The sequence below is a fragment of the Amblyomma mixtum genome, chromosome 3 (genome assembly GCF_055824585.1).
Source record: "Amblyomma mixtum isolate Tamu chromosome 3, ASM5582458v1, whole genome shotgun sequence".
NCBI classification, from domain to species: Eukaryota; Metazoa; Arthropoda; class Arachnida; order Ixodida; family Ixodidae; genus Amblyomma; species Amblyomma mixtum.
The window spans coordinates 364,175,813-364,196,648 of NC_143014.1; the positions used below are offsets into that span (position 1 = coordinate 364,175,813).

Below are 20,836 nucleotides of genomic sequence, written 5' to 3' on the forward strand. Positions count from 1 at the left end.
TGAGCAAGGCCAGCCCATCTCGACGACTCTCTGTTTACATGAACTCGATACGAACCGAGTCAGCTATCGCGGCGCGCATCGGCTCCGCGCTTCTGTTCTTTGCTCCAGAAAAATATATTCCAGAAGCGTAAAGAGGGTTAGGCATAATTTGCAGATGAGGCTGCGAGTCAACCCACTCCTTGCGATAGAGATGAAGACTCGAGTCCACGACCGAGTTCGGAGGTTCACGGCCAGGGCTCCCGCAGGCAGAGGTGTCGAGGGCTCTCGGCATGACTGCTACTTGCCGGGCGCGCGACACGCCGTTGCGAGCGGCGTAACAACGACTGACAGCAGCTCGCCGCCTGCGCCCAACCGATGCCAATGACAGGCCGCACGCGGCGCGTCGCACTGACAAGGGGCATGCATGCGAGCGCGCAGAGCGCCAGCGTCATAATGACGTCGGGGCGCGTTTCTCGGGGCCGGCCTGTCAGCCTGGATGCCGGCCGCCGGCGTCAGAAAAACACGCTAGTATTGTTTGTTCACGCTCATAACAAGCACTGGAATAGATGAATGCCAAAAATGAATCATTTTTGAGGATCGTTGGCTGATGCCGAGTTGCTGGCAGTATTTAATTCGGCGATACAAGCAAATTTCATCCCATGACCCCTTTATTTACTGCCTGGTAGGCGCTCGCATAGCTGGCATTTGCTAGCTCCGCTGGCGTCGCGGAAATCAAGCATATCTTTATTTTATTATGGGACAGGTTCACAGTTAAAGGGGTGACGAGAGTAGTACCTTTTACAGCGCTGAACAGTTCCGAAGCTCCCTCAGCTGCGGTATCGATAGTATCGATGCAAAACCAGGTAGGCTTAGCGACGACCAGGGCCGCCGGCAAGCCTCGCAGTTCATCGCCCGGCGCGTCCGCAGGCGGCGTCGTTGCCGAAAGCTCGGCAAGCTGCACTGCTCGAATATAACAGGCAGCCTTTCTGATAGCATGGCTGTTTTGTCTTTTCTGGTGCGAATGTCAAATACAGCGAGTCTGCAGGCCGGCCGGCAAACCTGGACCCCGTCCGCTTGCGTCCAGTCAAAAAAATCAATGGGCCCAATTGGGAAACCAATTAGAATGAAATGTTGCCAATTGAGAGGTCAATGGGTCCAATTGGGAGCTCAGTGGGTCCAATTGGGCGCGCAATGAAACCAATTGGGCGGCCCGTTGGTCCAATTGGTTTTGTCATTCCCAATGGGTCACCCATCTTTCTCTAGGCAGCATTTCAAATCAGGCAGGTGGTCAAGAATATTAGACACAAATAGCCAGCACACGATTGCATTTATTTACGTAGCATATAATGTGGATCCAAAGAATAATGTGTTCACAAGATCATAAATTTGATATCAAAGAATGTCAAACTGAAAACATGAAAGGGAAACAATAGCATATATACATTCGGCAATAAATCATGCAAAAGCGAAAACTACTAACATAGTAACAGCACTCAGATTGAAAGATATTTACAAAGAGGCTTCAGTCAAATAGAAATCAATTTGTTTAACAAGAAATCTGTCCCATCCAGTTTGCAATACAAGATGAACACAATTTATGACCAGACAAATGGTGTAACCGGTGAGTGAATTTCTTCAAACAACTTCTGTATCAGAAGCAATGACAATTTGTTGCAAAAATTTCAGGTTTTGTAGCAGAAAGGATCGGTGCAGTGAGATGACTGCACACAAAAGATCACGCGAAAATGAAACTATGCTGCAAAAGAAAGTGCACAGGCAGCACTCTATGAAATGCACAGTTAGCAAAGGATGGCTTAAAGACTTTTGCTTGTCCTTTCCTTTTCTTGTCCCATCCGCCGTAGTGGCTCAGTGGTTATGATGCTTGGCTGCTGACCCGAAAGACGCGGGTTCGATCCCGGCCGCGGCAGTCGAATTTCAATGGAGGCGAAATGCTAGAGGCCCGTGTACTGTGCAATGTCAGTGCGCGTTAAAGAACCCCAGGTGGTCGAAATTTCCGGAGCCCTTCACTACGGCGTCTCTCATAGCCTGAGTCTTTTTGGGACGTTAAACCCCATAAACCAAACTAAACCAAACTTTTTCTTGTCCCATATCACCTAAAGGACCACAGTCCACTCTGCTAGACTATATGCGCGCTACAACTTCGCTCACTCCATTGTTCCTTGCCAATTATTCTGTGTGTACCGAGCACCATAGAGATCACAAGCTATCGTACTATCATGCAATGATGCACTGCACAGCCCTTAACTTAAGTTTTCTGAACCACAAGTGCAGAGCAACCCATGGAGGCTCTTCCTGGTCGCTAATTCCTTTCATCAGGGTCTAGCACTCCCATGCATGTGCTTTTGCCGCTGTCCGGTGATCTGACATATCAAGAAGGCAGAGGTCAATTTATGTGAGCAGTGCACGATTGTGCAAGATAGTTAGCACTGTTTAGAAATGTCACAATTTCAGCTGCGAGTTCAAAAGAACACAAAAAAATGTCACTTTCCAAACACTGCCTCATTACTCTGAATTGAAAATGTGTGGTAAGATTCAAACTGAACAATACATTCTATTGAACTGTTAAAAATTTTTAATATTTCTGCACTTCTACTTTCCCCAACGCTGTAATGGAAACAGTTTGTACAAGTTAAAAATGATGGCTGATTTTGATTATGCTAATGTTTTTAATGATACTTGTGCAGTTGTGGCACAAAAATAGAGCCCAAAATTGATTTTGTAGCAGCATGTACCAGGATTTGCCATTTGGAAAAGCAGCTCACCACTGCTAGATTGTTAGCAAGTTGACAATGCATGATATTGCCTTACATTCCTTTGTCAACCACAGGTAGTCTTAATTCACTGAACGTGCACAACATAGGACACATCAAGCACTCTAAAAAAAACATCTAAGAGTTCACTTACAGATATTTGTGAGTTGACTAGTGACAGTGCCAATAAAAGAGTTCCACAACTTTACAGTGCCAGTTTATGGTCACATGACAGGGTTAATTGGAGAGACATGGGAGAGGCCTTTGCCCTGCAGTGGGTATAGTCAGGCTAATAATGATGAATTTGGCCACATTTAGGATAAGGAAACATACAGAATGCCCCTGTGTAATGTCAGCGCACGTTAAGGCTGCAGGTGGACCCATCCATGAAGCATGTCGTCGTCTGCAAATGGAGAACCCCAAGCGGTCCAAATTTATCCAGAGCCCTTAACTGCAATGTCTCTCATAGTCTTAGTCTCTTTGGGATGTTCCATAATTTGATTTTTAAGAGCATTAGCTCTTACTACTTACGTTTGCCAAGAATGCGTCTGTCTGTAATGATCAAATTGATCAAAACAGTTATCATGTGACCACACTATGTCACATAGCAAAAGCGGGCGCGTAGCGGCACCTCATTTGATAACTATACTTTCGATCCGTTATATATGTGCCAGCATAGTGGCCACCGATATGGGACTCCCTGGCAGCACCATTTACATAAAATTTGGGGGCCATCCATTTGACGCAGAATGTTCCAAGTGGTGTCAAATGACTTGGCATGTTCCCGAGGATAAAATTACTAAAAGATGAAACTCAAAATGTGTGGGATTCACACCGACGACCCTTCTCCCCCAAACCGTGCATTCTGACTACCTTCAGACGGCCATAACGGCCGAACCGTTTGTCACAGGGGGTTCCAGAAAGTGTCAAACAATTCGACGTTTTGTGATGTACACGTTTGTAAAATTAATGAACTAATATAACGAGGAAATATACCAGATACAGCTAAGGTAACTGGAAGCTGCATAGTAGTGAAAATCCATCGGGTAGATGGTGCTGCTTGAGTTTTAGAAAGGACGGTTCCAGAGAGAAAACATCCATGGATTTTGGATTTCGCCTTTTCCTCGTTTGCTGAGCACACCGATGTAAACACTTGAAGCTGCTGTAGCTAATGCTCATAGGTGGAACAATGAGGCAATGTTGGCATAGAATTTTTTTTTTCTGCAAAAACATTTAAAATTTTCTCAAAACGTGAATGAGCTTGGAACTGCAGCTACATATGAGTTATTAAGTTCCATGAGTACACAAACTCTCTCAATATTTGATGCTGGCAGAACAAGCGCGTCCCGCTCTTCTGCCACAACCTTCAGAAGATGCCTCATAGTTACCATCGAATATTTTTACTGGACTACACTTGAGTTTCTTGAGGAGGATTTTGAATCACCACCACAAACCTGTTTTTCAAGTATGGCAAATGAGCCATCAGTCAATTGAACAACAGAATTATTTGTTCGCTTATTCAGCGCATACCCCCTGAAAGTAAAAACTGATCCTTTCATGAGCTAGCATACTGATTAGAATTTGCAGGTATACTGAATTAAGCTCCAACTTGACGGCCTGGTTGTTTGTATGCAGTCCCATTTCCGAAGAAGCGGATGGCCTCACTGGAGCAAACACTCTTTTTGGTAAGTGCTGCGTCAAGAGAGGTGCAAAACTGCACTACCCGTTGGTCAACAGCAAGCTGGGTTAGCTGTTGAGCTACATCCTCCATTTGCAAATGACGACACACTTGATGAGGGATTCCATTTGCTGCCTTCACAACCTCCTTTAGGCTGCCATTCCCCGACTCAAAAGGGAAGGCTGAATGAGCCCACAGTGGCCCCCAGTGGCGAACACTCTTCACAATGTGTGTGAGCTGATGCATATTGTAAGTCATAAATCGTTTCCCATATAGAATTTCCGCACGTATGTGGAACTCCATGAGAAGCTCCTCTGCCATGTCAATTTCAGACGCCTCAATGTTGCATTTTAACATAATATGGAGGGCTTCGACTAAGCATGCCCAGTGTTGTAGATATGTTTTTGACAGAATGCCATCAAGCACTGGGATGCTGCAGAATAGTATCCAGTTTTCAAGTTCTTTGGCTTTCCACCATCTGCGCTCTTTGGTCGGTCTCTGCATGCGTCTGACTATTTTCGGAGGCTGTATGGCCATTAACCTTTGGTCAATTCTCCCTTGCTCATGGCTGATTGAATGCTGGCAATTGGATGACTGAAGCCATATATCTAAAAACTGACGGACGATTCCGAGCAGAATGCAGTGCATATAGTCTGGAACAAAACTTGACACTATGTCAAAGTATGGCAGAGCAATCAAAGGCGATATAGTTTTTACGCCATGGATGGGCTTATTTTCTTTTTCTGCAGCCTCCATGTGGATTAGCATTTGCTTTTCAGTGCGGTCAATAGGATCGACACTAAGTACAGGGTACCGCATTGAGCCCCCAGCCCGTTCCCCTTCTTGGAGACACCAACTGCAACCAAAATACCCATTGAATTGGGTAACTCCTTGCATTGGTGCCCGCGCAACAGAATCGACAGCACAGCACACACAGAAAGCCTTGAATTTCTTAGTTTTTCCTTGACGCTCTAGGGTGAAACCCTCATTACTTAAATGATTCATGGCATCAACAAATGCACCTTGGAGTAATGCCATGTCTGGCTTTTGTTTCCCAAACCACAAGGCGGCTAGAACAAGCTTCGCCATCCTTTGCTCAAGTGGCACTTCATTGACAATTAGCTGAATTGGCCAAATAGAAGTACCACTTGATTTAAAAAGCGGTGCGCCATCTGCATTTAATGAAAAACTAATCCTCGGTCCAACTTCTGCAGTTTTTGTAACAAAATCGCGGTACAGCTGTCCATCCCATATATCTGAAAGAGTGCTATTTTGGGCAGCGATTCTGTCAAGTCTAATAATTCACAATTGTTCAGTAACTTCTGCAGCTGAGACTCAATATCTAAGAGTACAAAGAATGGTATGTCTTCAAGTTTGGAAACATTGATTACATTGCTGCATTCCGGGCACTCAAAAGATGAATTTGTATCAATGTTGCTTATATGTGCAAAGCAATTAGGACAAAAAAAGTGAAAAATCATTGATTTCCCAGACTGCTCAAGCAGTTTGATAAGCCTGTACTGGGAGTGAGGCAAGATTGGGCGCTCAAAGAAACTGTTGATCATTTCTATAAAGCTTGTGAGCCCTGTTAGGGATAGCTTATTTTTTAAGGCATATTTCAGCACCATCAGAAGAGCATCCCCCTTTGTCACAACTACTTTTTCATTGATGAGCTCTTCAAAAAGTTGGCTAAACAAAGAGTTTTTGCCAGGCCCAGGTTCCTTGTGAGGTTGTTCAGGTAGCGACTCCTGAAATGAAAATTATGATTTAGAAGGTCTGAACAAGCACCGGTGGCGATGCTTAAATGGTGCCTGCTCAAACAAGATAAAAAAAACTACACCTTTTAACTACATTTCACCCAAAAAAGCCGGCAAAAGTTAACAGCAGGTGAAATAACATGAACAGCTAACAATGGCTAAACAGTACAACTGTCTACTTCAAGTGATTTCCAACCTTTAAGAGCTACTTACTGACAGTGGCAGCAGCTTTAATTTTTTCAGACAGATCCCCAAAAATTGATGTGATCCCTTCCGGAGCTCTAAAAAGGAAACTCTAGCCCCTATGTCACGGCCTCTGGATGGAAGCGGGTGCGCTTCCACTGAGCGATCGTGCCCGCGGTTTATTCGAAAGCTACTAACCTCGCTGTCGTACACTGACGAAGATCCACTCGTATCCTGTTCTTGTGGAGTTTCTGCACATCTACTGCCATCAAAGGATGCAGGTTCACCCCACATTTGTGTTGCTTCGTCATAATCGGCAGCATCGGAATCTGTTTCTTCAGTCCCGCTACTGTCGCTGCTAGCCAGACATGCGGGAACACCACATAGAGCGGAGTCTTCTTCCCAAGGCCAGGGGTCATCTTCAGATGACAAGGCTGCGTCTGAAATTCCCTGCGACAATAAAAGCATATGTTGAAGTCGCGCGTGTACGCTCTCTCCTAAATATTGTCTAAAGACGCACAGAGTGAGCTTACATCACGTTGGTGGCGGGCGCGCGCGGTAGACCGAGGAAGTTGAAAATCTGCAGCCGGGCTCAAGTAGGCTTTGTAAGGTCCTCGCTTTCTTCGTTTTCGCGAAGAATGCATTTCTGTTGTCAAATTTAGTGGCGACCAGAACGCATGAAAACTTTATCTACTGCATTCCAAACTGCCTTTGACAGCAGCACACAAACAGAGCTGACAGCTGCCATCTTGAAAATAATTGTCTAGCTGATCCAGTCGATGTTATTGCTCCGCTTCGTATTAATTGTAGAAGTGTTTGTATCTTCGATATGCGTTTCTTTCTCCACAAAAAAATGGATGAATAAAATGTTATTTTTTATAACATTAAAACACACGAAGAACAAGCTTTTGCTGCGCTAAAGTTTGTTACTTTATTACTTGTAAAGTGGGAAACTGATTGGTAAATCCTGAATGCTGTTATGCAGCGTAAACAAAAGCTGTGCAGGCCACGTGTTTTCAGTCGGCTCTGTCTCTTGTGGCTCGCAGCCTGGTTGTACTAGTTGCTCCTTGCTGTTTCTTAATGATGGTCAGCCACGCTTACGTGCGCTATGAAGACGACAAAAAATATGCCATCGTCTCCACTGATGACATTGAAGACTTCCAACCTCGCAATGAAAAAGACTTTTCTCCAAGGGCGCATTATGCCGTGAAGTGGACAGCGGCGGACGGCAGTTCCGATTTTTACCGCTCGCGCGTTTTAATTTTGGGCGGTAAGTTCATTTCAGCTGGCTCTTTGAATATGTATAGACTTATTTTATGGTGCCTTGCATGACGGCAGAGCCGGATTGTTCCCCAGAAAAAAAAAGTGCTGTTAGCGTCACTTGTCAATAAGCTAGTGCATCGATCAGCTTCGCGAGCAGGTTTTACTTCACACGCACTTGTAGCCTCAATCGATTACTTCTCTTTGACAATCTCAATGCAAGGTGCATATATGCGATCACATTAAATCATATATTTGCAGAAGTACCTTTTGAAGGCCATTTGGTTCATTATCACATGGAGTAAACATGGCGTGCTAATATACAGTCTAAGAACGGAAGGAAAACAACGAGAATGAAGCCGGCTCCCATGTCGCAGGGTTTTTTTTTAAATTAGTTGCACGATTTTTTCTTGACTGCATATTTTGCTGTCAGTCGCCATCTCTTGCATATACAGTGCTGTATAATAAGTGGGTTCCCACGAAATGTAATTAGTAGTCGGCACTCTTCATTGTCTTCGTTCTTCCCGTATCTTTCGTGCCTTGTTAACCTAGATGAGAAGATTGACAAAGATTACTTTGCTCTATTTTAATCTTTTTTTAGCGATGCTATTATAGCTCAGGGGTGAACTGATCAGCGAAAAATAGGCCATGGGGAAACTTGTTCTGACGAGTTTCATTGTTATTCATTACATCATATGCATATTACATCATTGATGTAAGTTTGCTATATGTTACAACTTCTTTTTTATCCTGGATTGACATAATTTTCAGAGTCAGAAGATGATGTGGCCTCAAAGGTTGCCCGCAGCAGAGTAAGAATAAATGGATTGCTGGACTCGAGTGACAGTGACGATGATGTGCTCCAAGAGGTAAGTACCTGGTTGCATGTGTTCTGTCTAGTGCCTGTGACTTATCAATCAATCAATCAATTTTATTTCCTTAAAGACCCCTTTTCAGGGGCATTAAATAAGGGGTGGGTACAACGTTTGGTGCGACAAAGTAATCATGCTTTCTTAATATGTAATATGTTTTCTTTCGGGGAGTTGAGACATAACAAAGTGATTTTTTCCTGCACAGCCTCCTCCTCCAAAAAAAGAAGGATGGGCGTAGACAGCATCTTCTGGAAATTCTTGACGCAAAAAAATCAGCTTAGGCATGCAGTGGATGACGAAAACTCGCACAGCCTACCAAGAGAATAAAATGTTGAAAGAAGAAGTAAAAAAAAGCTGAAGAAATCAGGAATCTGAAATCAAAATTGCAAATGCAAGAACAGGAAATCCTGCAGCTGCGCAGGTTAAATGTGGGCCTGCAAGAAAAAATTTTGGCCAGGATTGATGTTGGGGAAGGTATGTGGCTGAAAGCTTTTGGCACTAATCTAAAGCAGTTAGTACTGGCATGTTAGATGCTATATATATGACATGTATATAACGAAGTTTGAAACATGTCATTAATATAAGTACTTCATGTACTCTTTCGAGAGTTTCCATTCACAAAGGCTGGTTGCAGGCCTAAATGTCAAGTACATAACTGTTTCCATTAATGAAGTGTTTCAAACTTCACTACACACACACACAAAACTGCTATGAGACCAGAGTCAGTGTTCAAACGGAGATATTGTAAGTGCCAAATTTTGGTTATCTCGCTTTTAACAATGCGTAACTGACATCAGCATGCCTAGCTGCTCTTTTATTTAGTCTGGGTTTTGAAACAGGTTGTTCTGATTGCTAAAAATTAAAATGGTGAAGCACCGACATGGTCTTAGCATGCCTTACCATCGATCACATGTTGAAGCTTCAGAAGCTTAAAGCAAGAAATTTAATTATAAATTTTTGGCAAACACTACACAGTCATCTGCAAATTTTCTGCCTGAAATTCTTTAAAAAACAGTTGGATATAAGATAAAAGGTAGTCTCAGGAACGTTCACGAGTTATGAAGTAGGTGGTAGAACATTTGGACTGCTTTTACTTTTTGTAGGATCCAGTTGTGCTGTACTTGGCAGCTTTCTATCCGGTGCCTAGCCTGCATACTGCAGTTGCAGAATAACTGAATTTGTCAAATTTTTCAGTGTGTTTATGCATGTGCTAATACCCAATGTAGGCATCTTGGTCACCCCTCCTGTCACTCGGGCTGGAGCAACCACATCGGATAGCAGCAGTGGCAGATCCCTGCCGCAGCATGCATCCTGTAGTGCAGCAGAATCATCAACAGAGAGTTCACTTCAAGGTGACGACATGATAGGTTAAAATGCATTTTAATCGACTGCATGCTGATCCGTCTTGACAAAAGGCTGAAAAACGTTCCATGTACATGTCAAGAGATTTTTGTTTTCTCTAGGTGGACATTGGCCAAGGGCTCTCCATACAACGAGAGGCCTGGAAATATATTCAGGGCCAACAGAAAGGCTCTATAATTAGTAAAGGAGTTGATGATGGCCATATGGAAAAAGGAGGACTTAGTCAATAGGTCGCTGCAAGGTAAATTAGCATGCATTGTATCTTATTTCTAAATCATAACTGCTATTCCTCATCCTTGTAGATAACTGAAAGCTTCAATCGTTGTTTTGTTTGTATGCAGGCAAAAAATGTCCGCAATATCCAGGCAAGGCAGTAAAGAGCCAACTGTCCCCCTGGAAAGTTGACGTCATGCGAGGTAAGAGTTAAATGATGTAGCACATGATGCAAAATAGTGCAGCTTGTCATAGCACTGAGGGGTAAATAAGGACAAAGGAACTGTTTGGCTGGTATTTCTTATTTGGGTGGGGGGGGGGGGAGGGGATTTGTCTTTTGATGTAAAACGTCCCCTACTTGAAGCTTTTTGGTGGGGAACTTGATTTCAGAATGCTACAAGGCACGGCTGACATGGCAGAATGTATCGGCAGGGCTGTTGCCAGCTGCCACAAAGGACCTCAACCACTTTATTGTGGAGAAGCTGGCAGATATTGATAAGGGAGTCAAGAGGTAAGCTGCTACTTTACAGCATGAATTTGCAGTGAAGCCCCACCTACATTTAGTCTCGCCACACACCCCTACGACAAAGCCATACTCTATTGTTTTTACTGAAACAAGGACCTAATAACAAGGTGTACATATTAGCTCTAGAGTTTTGAGTCGTCTGGTTTGACTAGTATAGTCGGTCATTAAAATTGTGATTCTGTTTACTCCTATGATTCTGCCCCGAAAGGGTGTCGGCAGGGAGTACATTTACGTAAAGGTGCAGTGAAGAGGAATCTGAACTCGTCTTTCAGCCGCAGGAACTCAATCTGCACGTTCCAAGTATTCTTAGAAGCTTCGATATATTGCCCTGTGTGGTAGATTTTCCTAATTAAATTGAATTAACGTCCGGATCCCGCCTTTTTTTTAATTCTCCGCGTCGACCAATGCGTGGAGTGCCTTTCACCCAGTCCCGTGGCGGCTTGCCACTCTGCCATCGGCGGAGTAATACGTAGTAATCCGAAGTAGCAAATAGTCCGCGCGTATTTTTATTTCTGCGGGCTTATTTTGTGTCTATATTACCTGCGAATGAAACTATTTATTCATTGAAACCTAACAAGCAAAATAAAGGGAAAGCAAAGCCGCCACGGAGCTGGCTGAAAGGCACTCCCACGCGTCGGTCGACTCCGCCCACCATACGGAGAGAATAAAAAAAATAAAGGCGGGAACCGGATGTTAATTCAATTTAATTAGGGAAATCGGCCACAGAGGGCGATAAGTCGCAGTTTCTAAGAATGCTCGCAACGTGTGGATCGAGTGCCCTGCGGCAAAAAGACGAGTTCAGATTCCTCTTCATTGCACCTTTAAAGCATGCAGCGACTGCAGATCTCGAAATCAGATAACTTCAACATTCAGCTATGATGCACGGATTATTGCTTAAGTATATTCTATTTTTTGGGTAGTTTGAGATCCTTGAACATTGCACTTTTTTCAATTTAATAATTGTTCAGGGCATCAAAGGATAACCATGACCACTGAGTGGACACAGATGACGTGGAGGCTGATGTTGGTGGGAAAGGATTGGCAGTGCAATAAATATGATTGTGCACCCTCTTAGTGGCCAACATTTCTACAAAATTATTGGAATGGAGTCTTCTGTGCGTATCGCAAGTGGTTGATATGAAAATCTGCCTGTCGAGCCATATCACTCGAACTAGTGAAGTCTGCGCTAGTTTTGCATCAGGCTGTGTGACCCTACAAATCTATTGGGTCGTTAGTCAATATAAATAAATTTGGTTTGGTGGCATGGTTAGACTAATTCGACTACTATGTAGGTCCAGTTGGATGACCACTTGAAACCAACTGGTGTACCCTTTGGTTTGATTGGGAAAACAATTGAAACCAACTGGTCTACCAATTGGTCTGCTTGGGCAACCAGTTAAAACCAACTGGTGTACCATTTGGTCTGCTTGGGCAGCCAATTAAAACTAATGGGTGTACCATTTGGTCTGCTTGGGCAGCCAATTAAAACTAATGGGTGTACCATTTGGTCTGCTTGGGCAGCCAATTAAAACTAACGGGTGTACCGTTTGGTCTGCTTGGGCAACCAATTAAAACCAGCTGGTGTACCATTTGGTCTGTTTGGGCAACCAATTAAAACCAACTCGTGCACCATTTCATTTCATTTGGAGAACCAATTCATTTCAAGTGGTTGGTGCCCAATGGGTGGCGAAAACACAACTGGTTGACCAATTGGTTTCAATGGAAAAATTTCCAATTGGACCCATTGGTTTTTTTTACCGGGTAAAAATGAGCTAAAGATTTTTCTTCACGCATATAATAAACTGTGGGAGCAAGAAATGTAGAAAATAGACCATTTTTGAGGATCGTTGAACAATGCCGAGTTGCTGGTAGAAGCAGCAACTGTAATACGAGCAAATTTCTTGCCACAACCGCCGCTCAGCTGCCGCTGCCCGGCCGTTGCGGTCCGGCTTGCGCGCCTGGCGTCCGCTATATAGCTCTGCTGCCGAGCGCACCGCAACAATGACCATATTTTTTTGTTGTGAGACGATGCTGTTGACAGTAAAGCGATGCCAAAAGCAGGCATTTTATTATAACCCAGGCTACTTCCGAAGCGCTGTCCACCGCGGCGTCGATGCGAAACAGGCCTAGCGACGATCAGGGCAGCCAGAGAGCAGTGCAGTTCGTCGCCCGGCGCGCCCGCGTACAGCGCCGTTTCCAAAAGTGCGCTACGTGGGCAGGCATGCTTTTTCGCCGCCCGAGTACAGCCGGCAGTCTTTCCGATAACATCGCTATTTTGTCTTTTCTGGTGCGAACTTCAGTAGCCAAGCAGCGCGCAGGCGCTGGTGTGCGGTGGCAAAGTGTTACACCGGATGTGGGCCGGGCATGAGTCTAGCGGCGCAAAGATGCTTGCCGCTCCGTGTCCCTGCTTGCAGTAGGCGAGAGTTCGCAAGCGGCGACTGGAGCGGCGCGCCGGCCAAGTTTTCGCACATGTGTCAGCTTGACAGCTAGCAAGCTCCATTCTGAGCAGACGACGGTGCCACATTCGAGTCAATATGCGTGCTGTAACCTCGATCAACTATGGCTAAACAGGCCTCGCTAAGCCGCCATGTTGTGTTGACGACAGAAGCCTCTGATTGGCTTCATAAAATGACGTTTGCTGTGAGCTGAGGGGGACGCGCGCTGGGAAACCGAAATTTAGTTTTTTTCGCTATTCAATCAACCCAGACGATGAAACGAGCCAATGTATACTATAGAATGAAGGGTCAGAATTCCAAATACACACGTCGTTCAAAATTTTCGGAAAACATTTCACGACCCCTTTAACAGCCCTGTTATGTAGCCCCGTATCTCTTCTTAAGGTAAGCACTGTCGTCTCGCTCTGGCCTCCAGCTTCGGCTGTTTTGCGCCCCGCATGCGATAAGTGCGGCACACCAAAAGGGCCAAGAGAATACCTTAACAGCAATGGAGAAACAGTCGAAAGAAGCATCCCGCGAAGCGAACCAAAGTGTTCACGGCCACGCCTGACGTTTCATCGTATACCCAATCGTGTCCATCCCTGAACCTTCGTAGCTTTACGTGAAGCTACGTCTAAATAACTTGGAAGATCTATAGACACGTCTTTGCACTGACGGCGAAGTTTCGCTTACGAAGCAGCAATTAAAGCGCCGGCTCGTAGTAAGGCTATCATGCGAGCAAAGACTGCTCACGATGGCGCTCATTCTTGCTGGTATCAATAGAAGGCTGCCCAGGGCCGTGCAGCAAGAATGAGGCAGGAGGAAGCACCGAATAATTGAAATTATTTCCCTGCAAACCTTGCGATGTATCGGCGTGTTCGTGCCGAACATTTTCGTTGCCGATATCATAATGGCTTGGGGGGCGATACCAGATATTAAAACAGAAAAGCCTATTGCACAGCCATAGTGATCAAAAATGAAACGAATGGAAAAATTATACGATAATGAGTGCGTGAAAAATTTTAAGATGCTGTATAAAAAGTCCTGATAGCGAGCAAAGTCTAAAATCTAATGCACATAATTAAAAATCGAAATAAAACACGATAATGACGAGAAATAGCAGAAAGAAGCCTGTATGACTTTACGTTGAGCTCTTAGCTGTCGCTGCTTGTGATCAAGGTAAATAGCTCGTGCAAATCGGCTGCTGGGCTTTGCGGTAGCGGATTTCTAGGCTCGAATAATGTCATCGATCGAGTTCCAACTCAATGACGCCTTTTTTGGGGTTTAAGGCCGCCTCAATGATTTCTCTCGCCCGGTGGTCTTTATTTTTCGTAGCGCCTTGCACTTGTCCAACGCCGGCAAATACATGCGCAAATAGCAAAATGCGCGCACAAGTTTATTCTCGGAGGGCGTTCCGACGTACATGCATGCTCCCTTAACCTGAATTAAAATTTCTACAAACGGGGAGCTCTTAGTACTGGTTTCCTTGTTTTTCCCGCGGCAGCGCTGTTCTTCCTCGATGTCATGGACCGACTATAGCCCAACACGAGGCTTGTTGCATCTGTTTTCTGTCACAACACGAATATCAATAGGCACTTGACTTTTACTTGGCGCAATGTCTACAGCTTCTTACCTCGAGTGTTGTGCCTTCGTCATTCGAGTTTTTACCCTCATTCCTTGTTCCCCCATTAACTCACCTGCCTACGTGATAATTCTTCCTTAGCTGCGCGATGGTAGCGTAGATGAACAATGCTAAATATTTGTATCTTGAACCTGCCTCTGTCAGGGATTCTCTAGATATTTGCATAAGATCACTAGTTTTGTAATCGGTCCTTGCCTCAATCGGCGAGGAAAAGTGAAGTTCAGTATTGTCACTTGTTTCCCCCCATTTGTTCAATTAAATGTCTTCTGAAAACTTTTATCGGTCCTAATCAACAGCCCGCCTGCTGTTCACAGCAACTTAGTCGCACGCAGAGCCAGCGTGTTCCCTTGCCTGCGGGACTGGCGGCCGCGCCAAGCAGCTGGTGATACGCCGCGGGCGCGACACGTGACAGCCGGCGCCGCCTGGCGATATTCTTTTGGGCACCTGGCGCATTGGATTCCTCAGCGTGTGGGGCGCCTTGCGCTCTAGAACCCCTGCTTGCGTGCGCATATGGCAGTGCATTGACGTGTGATCCTCACCAGCATGGCCTGCACCGACCTGCGCGTGCAAGAGCTCGTGCCCAGGCCGCAGCAACAGCTCGCTCTGCGGTGGGCCGATTTTTGAAAGCATAATGCTCGTTTCAATATTTCTTTCCAGTAAATGTGTGTAATAATCCTCAAGAATGTCTCTGTGATGTATAGTACACTGCACTGATTTCTTTTCGTCCGCCCTATGGTCCAGCATCTTAAGCTGTGTTAATGAGAATGGACCCGTTGCGGAGAAGTTTTTCTAGGCCGAGTGTCAGTGAAGGACGATCTTCCGTACGAAGCAGAGAGAGAATTGTATGCATGTGGAAGCAAAATGACGGCGCAGCCTTGGGATCTGACGGATGCTCAGCGCAATATCGGCGCCACCGTAATACCGGAATGCAGTCTGTGGCAAAGTGTAGCCATCATGACGCGGCCTTATTTTTCATTAAAAAAAAGGTTCACTTACAGCATGGAAACTATTGGGGATTATGAGGGAGTAACAATTATAAGCATCCACCAAAGCGCTGCCGTACGGTCATAGAGAAAAGCTATGCAGCTTAATTGGAAACTCTGGAGTCGAAGAAATGCTCGCCCTGCTTCAAGAGTCGAACAATTAGAAGTGATGAATTCGGCGCCGGTCTAGCGCCTGCTAGCCGCCCTGTTTAGCTCAGTAGGCACAGTGAATGGCCCGCACAATAGGCGGACCTGGGTACCATCCCCAGAGCAGGGCGAATTGTTGTTCAAGCGTGAAGTTTCGAAGGAAACTGTATCGCTTTTCTCTGTACCCACATGTCTGCGCTTCGGGGAATGCCTGGAGGCAATTCCGTCCTTATTACAAATCTACTCCACCTTCACAGGTTCCCTGAAACTCGCTGGGCAAACTATTAGTCCCGAATTCTGCGAAACGTAATGTTAAACAGCGTGTGCATGCCGAAATGCACTAACGACGACTCCAGCGGCCATGTCTTTGGTTGATGTCAAGGGAATGTGTACGTAGTACGAAATTATTCTAGAGCCTCTTGGTATCAGCCAATGTAAAAATTCACGGGGATTTAAAATTATTTATAATCCTTCGTTTATTCGCGGTAAAGAAATTTGCAAGATGTGGATCTGCAGGAAACAATTATTCAGTGTTCTTATCAGCCGTTAGCTGGTATTCGTTTGAACGAATAAAGCAGGTATGTTCTTCGTTAATACATGGTTTCCACTGACCAGGTTTGGTTGTCGCGAACAAATGCTTTTTTTCCTGAACCCGCGTCCCGCAAAGATATGTCCATGACTGTATTTTACAAGTCATTTAGATTCTCGTATAATTTTTAAACATCTAATAAGAATCGACGCACTTGATTGCGTCGTACGTTCCAAATCAGGCTTGGCTAGAGTATACTACGCTTTACTTAGATTCTCACACTGAGACATTAAAACACATTATGAGGTCCTTTATGCAACGCATTTAGCAGTACGGGAGCGTGGGTGCTCGATGCCAAAAGGGAGTCTGAGTATTCTTTTATGACCATGAGATATAGGACTCATATTAGAGCATGAAGATTTTACCGACTTTTTCTGAGTAGAAAAGACTGACAATAATGATGGAGTTGAAAATTTTAGGCCCGTTGCGGCTTCTTGCGTCACTTAGTTACTGAAAATTCTTTGTTACCCTTGGAGTGTATACATGAAGATTTTTAATTTTACTAGCTGTATAACTCACCAGGGTATAGACATAATTCACTTTATTCCAAACGGCCCCCGAATTAAGTGTTCCAGATTTAGTTCTGGAAGACATGGAAGGTTTTTAACGATTGGCTGACTTCAAATACAACTGCCTGGATGGCCGTTTCTTGTTCGCGAAACCACAATGGCGCCACTTAGTGCTTAGCTAACTTCAACAATCCTCTGCGACGGCCTCTCGCGCGACATGCCTGTATAAGTTGAAATCATGACGGCACCTCACTTACTTAAGTTAAAAACCCACAGAGCGGTACTTTAACATTGATGCGTTCAAACTGCATCCTTCCATACCGCAGCTGTCATGAACATGAAGATGCCGGTCCGGACAGCGACTCGCCGTCTTCGCCTCAGCGAAAACGTTCGTCTGGTTACCTATAAAAAGGGTCAAGATTAACTCTCGTGCGCCAAAACTGATTGTGTCACAGAGCATTTCTCACGGGATTAGACACGTTAGGCCCTTTTTTGTCGAAAACAAATATATGTTAGAGCGCGCATAGTGGGGGGTTCTGGGATCTTTACAGACATTTAGCACAATAAAGGCTTACAAGCATGGACGTATCGCGCTTTCCCGGCGCCGGCTGCGCGCTTCTGCCAATGCGCGTGCGTAGGAGGCTTCCGATAAACCCGTCTACGTCCCCACCACTACATCTCCGCCTTGCTAAAAGTCTATATTGATGCTCAGAATGGGGCTGCCCGCTTTCAATCTGTTTCTTTGCGTCGTGGTGCGAAGGCCAAGGCGATTTCTGCTGAGCATGCTAGAGAAACTGTAGTGCCAGTTCATGTTTTTTCTTGATGATTATTTTTATTCTATTCAAAAAAATTCATTCACGTCATGCATACGTGCGAACAAAGTTTAAGGTATGAAAGACAAGTCATAAATAAGACTAGAATATTCAACGGCGGCCGAGGAGCATAAGCACAGGCGCGGACAAAAGTAAATGGAGCACGCAAAAGTAAATGGAGCACGCAACTGTCTTCGAATATTTTTCACGCGTCACCTAATTGAAATTTCCAGCAGTTGTGCACGCATGCTGGTAGCGGAGGTTGCTGGCCTTTCGTGTGGACAAACAACGCTTCTTCATTACCAATGGAGAAAGCGCGATTGCACTTCGAACGCAATAGCGTGCTCCGTTTACTTAAGGCCGCGTCTGTACACTGGGCGATGTCAAGCAAGGTCCCCTGAACCGTCAAATGAAGACTTGAGTTTGTGAAGGGAATAAAACGCTCTGCACAGTTATTTTCTCTCCTAGTTACTCGTCGTTGGCAGAGTCATTTAGAATAGAGGTACTTTTGTATTATCCGTTAGGGGGATTAAGGAATAGCTGGGCAGCAGTAGACATGCGAAGAACAATATCCTCAGAGGAGTTATCCTTCTGTGCATGCACACTCGCCCCCTGCAATCCCCCTCTCCCTCTAATCAGCGGGATCCTCCTATTCTAATGTCAAGGTGCCAGAAAACACATACACAAGACATGAGAACGGTACAAAGCGCCACTCACAACTGGTTTATTTTCCAGAAACCATATAGTTATTTTCCACGGCCTCACTGCAGAAACCACAATCATATTAGATCTTCCACTACACGCTCTTGTGAGTCATGCTTTTCAGCCTTGGCGATCCTTGCCAGGAGCAGCAATATGAAAGTCAGAGAACAGATTTAAGCGTTCAATGTCAACAAAAAAGGCAGTTTTGTGTCAGCGAAACATCTGTATCTTTGTGTCAGGCAGAAAAAAAAGTTTTTTTTAGCCATGTTTATCATGTAGGACCTGTTGCGTAAATTTGTTCCTTGTGCAGGTGCTGGCTGACTCTATACATGTATGAGGTTCCCGAAAAAAAAACAGTTCTGAATAGTGCTCTGTTCCGCTCTCCTGTGTGTGTGTGTGTGTGTGTGTGTGTGTGTGTGTGTGTGTGTGTGTGTGTGTGTGTGTGTGTGTGTGTGTGTGTGTGTGTGTGTGTGTGTGTGTGTGTGTGTGTGTGTGTGTGTGTGTGTGTGTGTGTGTGTGTGTGTGTGTGTGTGTGTGTGTGTGTGTGTGTGTGTGTGTGTGTGTGTGTGTGTGTGTGTGTGTGTGTGTGTGTGTGTGTGTGTGTGTGTGTGTGTGTGTGTGTGTGTGTGTGTGTGTGTGTGTGTGTGTGTGTGTGTGTGCGTGCGTGCGTGCGTGCGTGCGTGCGTGCGTGCGTGCGTGCGTGCGTGCGTGCGTGCGTGCGTGCGTGCGTGCGTGCGTGCGTGCGTGCGTGCGTGCGTGCGTGCGTGCGTGCGTGCGTGCGTGCGTGCGTGCGTGCGTGCGTGCGTGCGTGCGTGTGTGTGTGTGTGTGTGTGTGTAATAAAACTCGTCGCATTTGTGTTTGTCACCTTGGGCCATTTCATAACTCACAATGCCCGGCGCGTTCGCGACAACTTGCACCGTCACGCTTGCAGACTGGCTCGCGCGGAAGCTGTAACCACCGTTGACATATCGGCCTGCCGGCGCATTGAGGTCGTCGTGCCTTGCCAGCAGCCGATATCGTTCGCTGAAGCCACGGTTGAGAGCACCACAATCGTGGCGCGCGAATGCGCTAGCCACGTGATTTTTTTTGTATTTCGCGGGCATTCTTTGGAGCTCGGAAAAATAGTACACGTGAGGTTTTCTTTACCGCAAATAAATGGAATGGGGGTTTCTGAAGGTGCTCTCAAACTTTGCTATTCACATTTTCTTTCTAAAGTCAATATTTACGCGTTTAGAAGAATTACCTGAATTGCTAATTAATTAATTGCAAAACAAAAAATTGCCTATTATGGACAGGCAGGTTGGTAGATGTATGTAAGTGGTTTCCCTGGCCTAGCTAAAATTTTTATTTTTTAACGCGTGGCTAAAGTTAGCGTGGACACCCTGTATATACATATTCGTTCCATCATGAAGAACAGAAGGAGAATACCGCGATTGCTTAACTCAGTACAGTGCAGACGAGTACAGTCGCGGGTAAAAAAGATTAGCACACGTGACGGAACACCAGAGCGCCGGAATGACAATGCGTGGCGCTGCGGGTGGCGAAGAGGCTGATAACGAGAGTGCCGGGCCGTTCCCATTCTACAGTATTAGGGGGGTTCAGCGAACTGCCACGGGCACCAAAATTACTGGCTAAAAGCAGCGCTATCAACTATTGTTCCCGCGAGTTCCTTTTGCCAACGATCGCGGACATAAAAAAACGGTAATAAAAAGAAGCCATCTTTGCTCATGATAACTGAGCCAAAATAAATGCCGCAAGCGCAGTCATGTAGGGTCGGCACTTGAACGCTCGGGCGGTGCACGCTTGATAAAGCTTACTTCCTGCCGTCCCCCCCTCTGCTGCAAACATGGAAATGGCCCGTTTGGCAGGTCTGCGTACCGCAGCGCCGCGTGGTGAGATATACGAATTGTGATCGCCAATGATCTGTGCTAATATTTTTCGCTCGCGACTGTACATCTATTACTGCTTTTTTTTTACTAGTAGTGAAGCCAGACTTTGTAAAGTCTATAAAACAATGCTTCTCTACGCATTCTTCTGAATACATGCGGCTTGCGCCAGTGCCATGACAACTTACAGTCCAAGATTACTCCGAGATACTTTAAAGAGTCGACATAATCAGCAGGCTTACAGCCAGACGAAAGGTTGCGGCAAAAAGAGAGGCATGTCGGCTGCACCAGTTTTTAAGGGATTTTGACAGAATGTTAGCAATTCTTTTTTGTTAGCTTAAAGATCATAATAGTAATAACACTAGCAATAATAACTTTCTTCTCACTTTTCGAACAAATGCATAGAAAAACAGGCCTACCAAAGCCAGTGGAGAGGCTGGGATCACTGGACTCGGCTACATCGGGGAACAACATGTAATGGCTGTACAACTGCTGGCACGAATATGGACACTGGTTATAGCCATGAGTG

At 45.3% G+C, this 20,836-nt stretch overlaps 2 pseudogenes; one reads left to right on the forward strand and one right to left on the reverse strand.

Annotated features, from left to right (window-relative positions):
* Nucleotides 1-4,150: 4,150 nt before the first annotated feature.
* On the reverse strand, nucleotides 4,151-6,662 carry LOC149356627 (uncharacterized; annotated as a pseudogene).
* Nucleotides 6,663-7,451: 789 nt separating this feature from the next.
* LOC149356628 (uncharacterized) lies at nucleotides 7,452-15,302 on the forward strand (annotated as a pseudogene).
* Nucleotides 15,303-20,836: the final 5,534 nt, after the last annotated feature.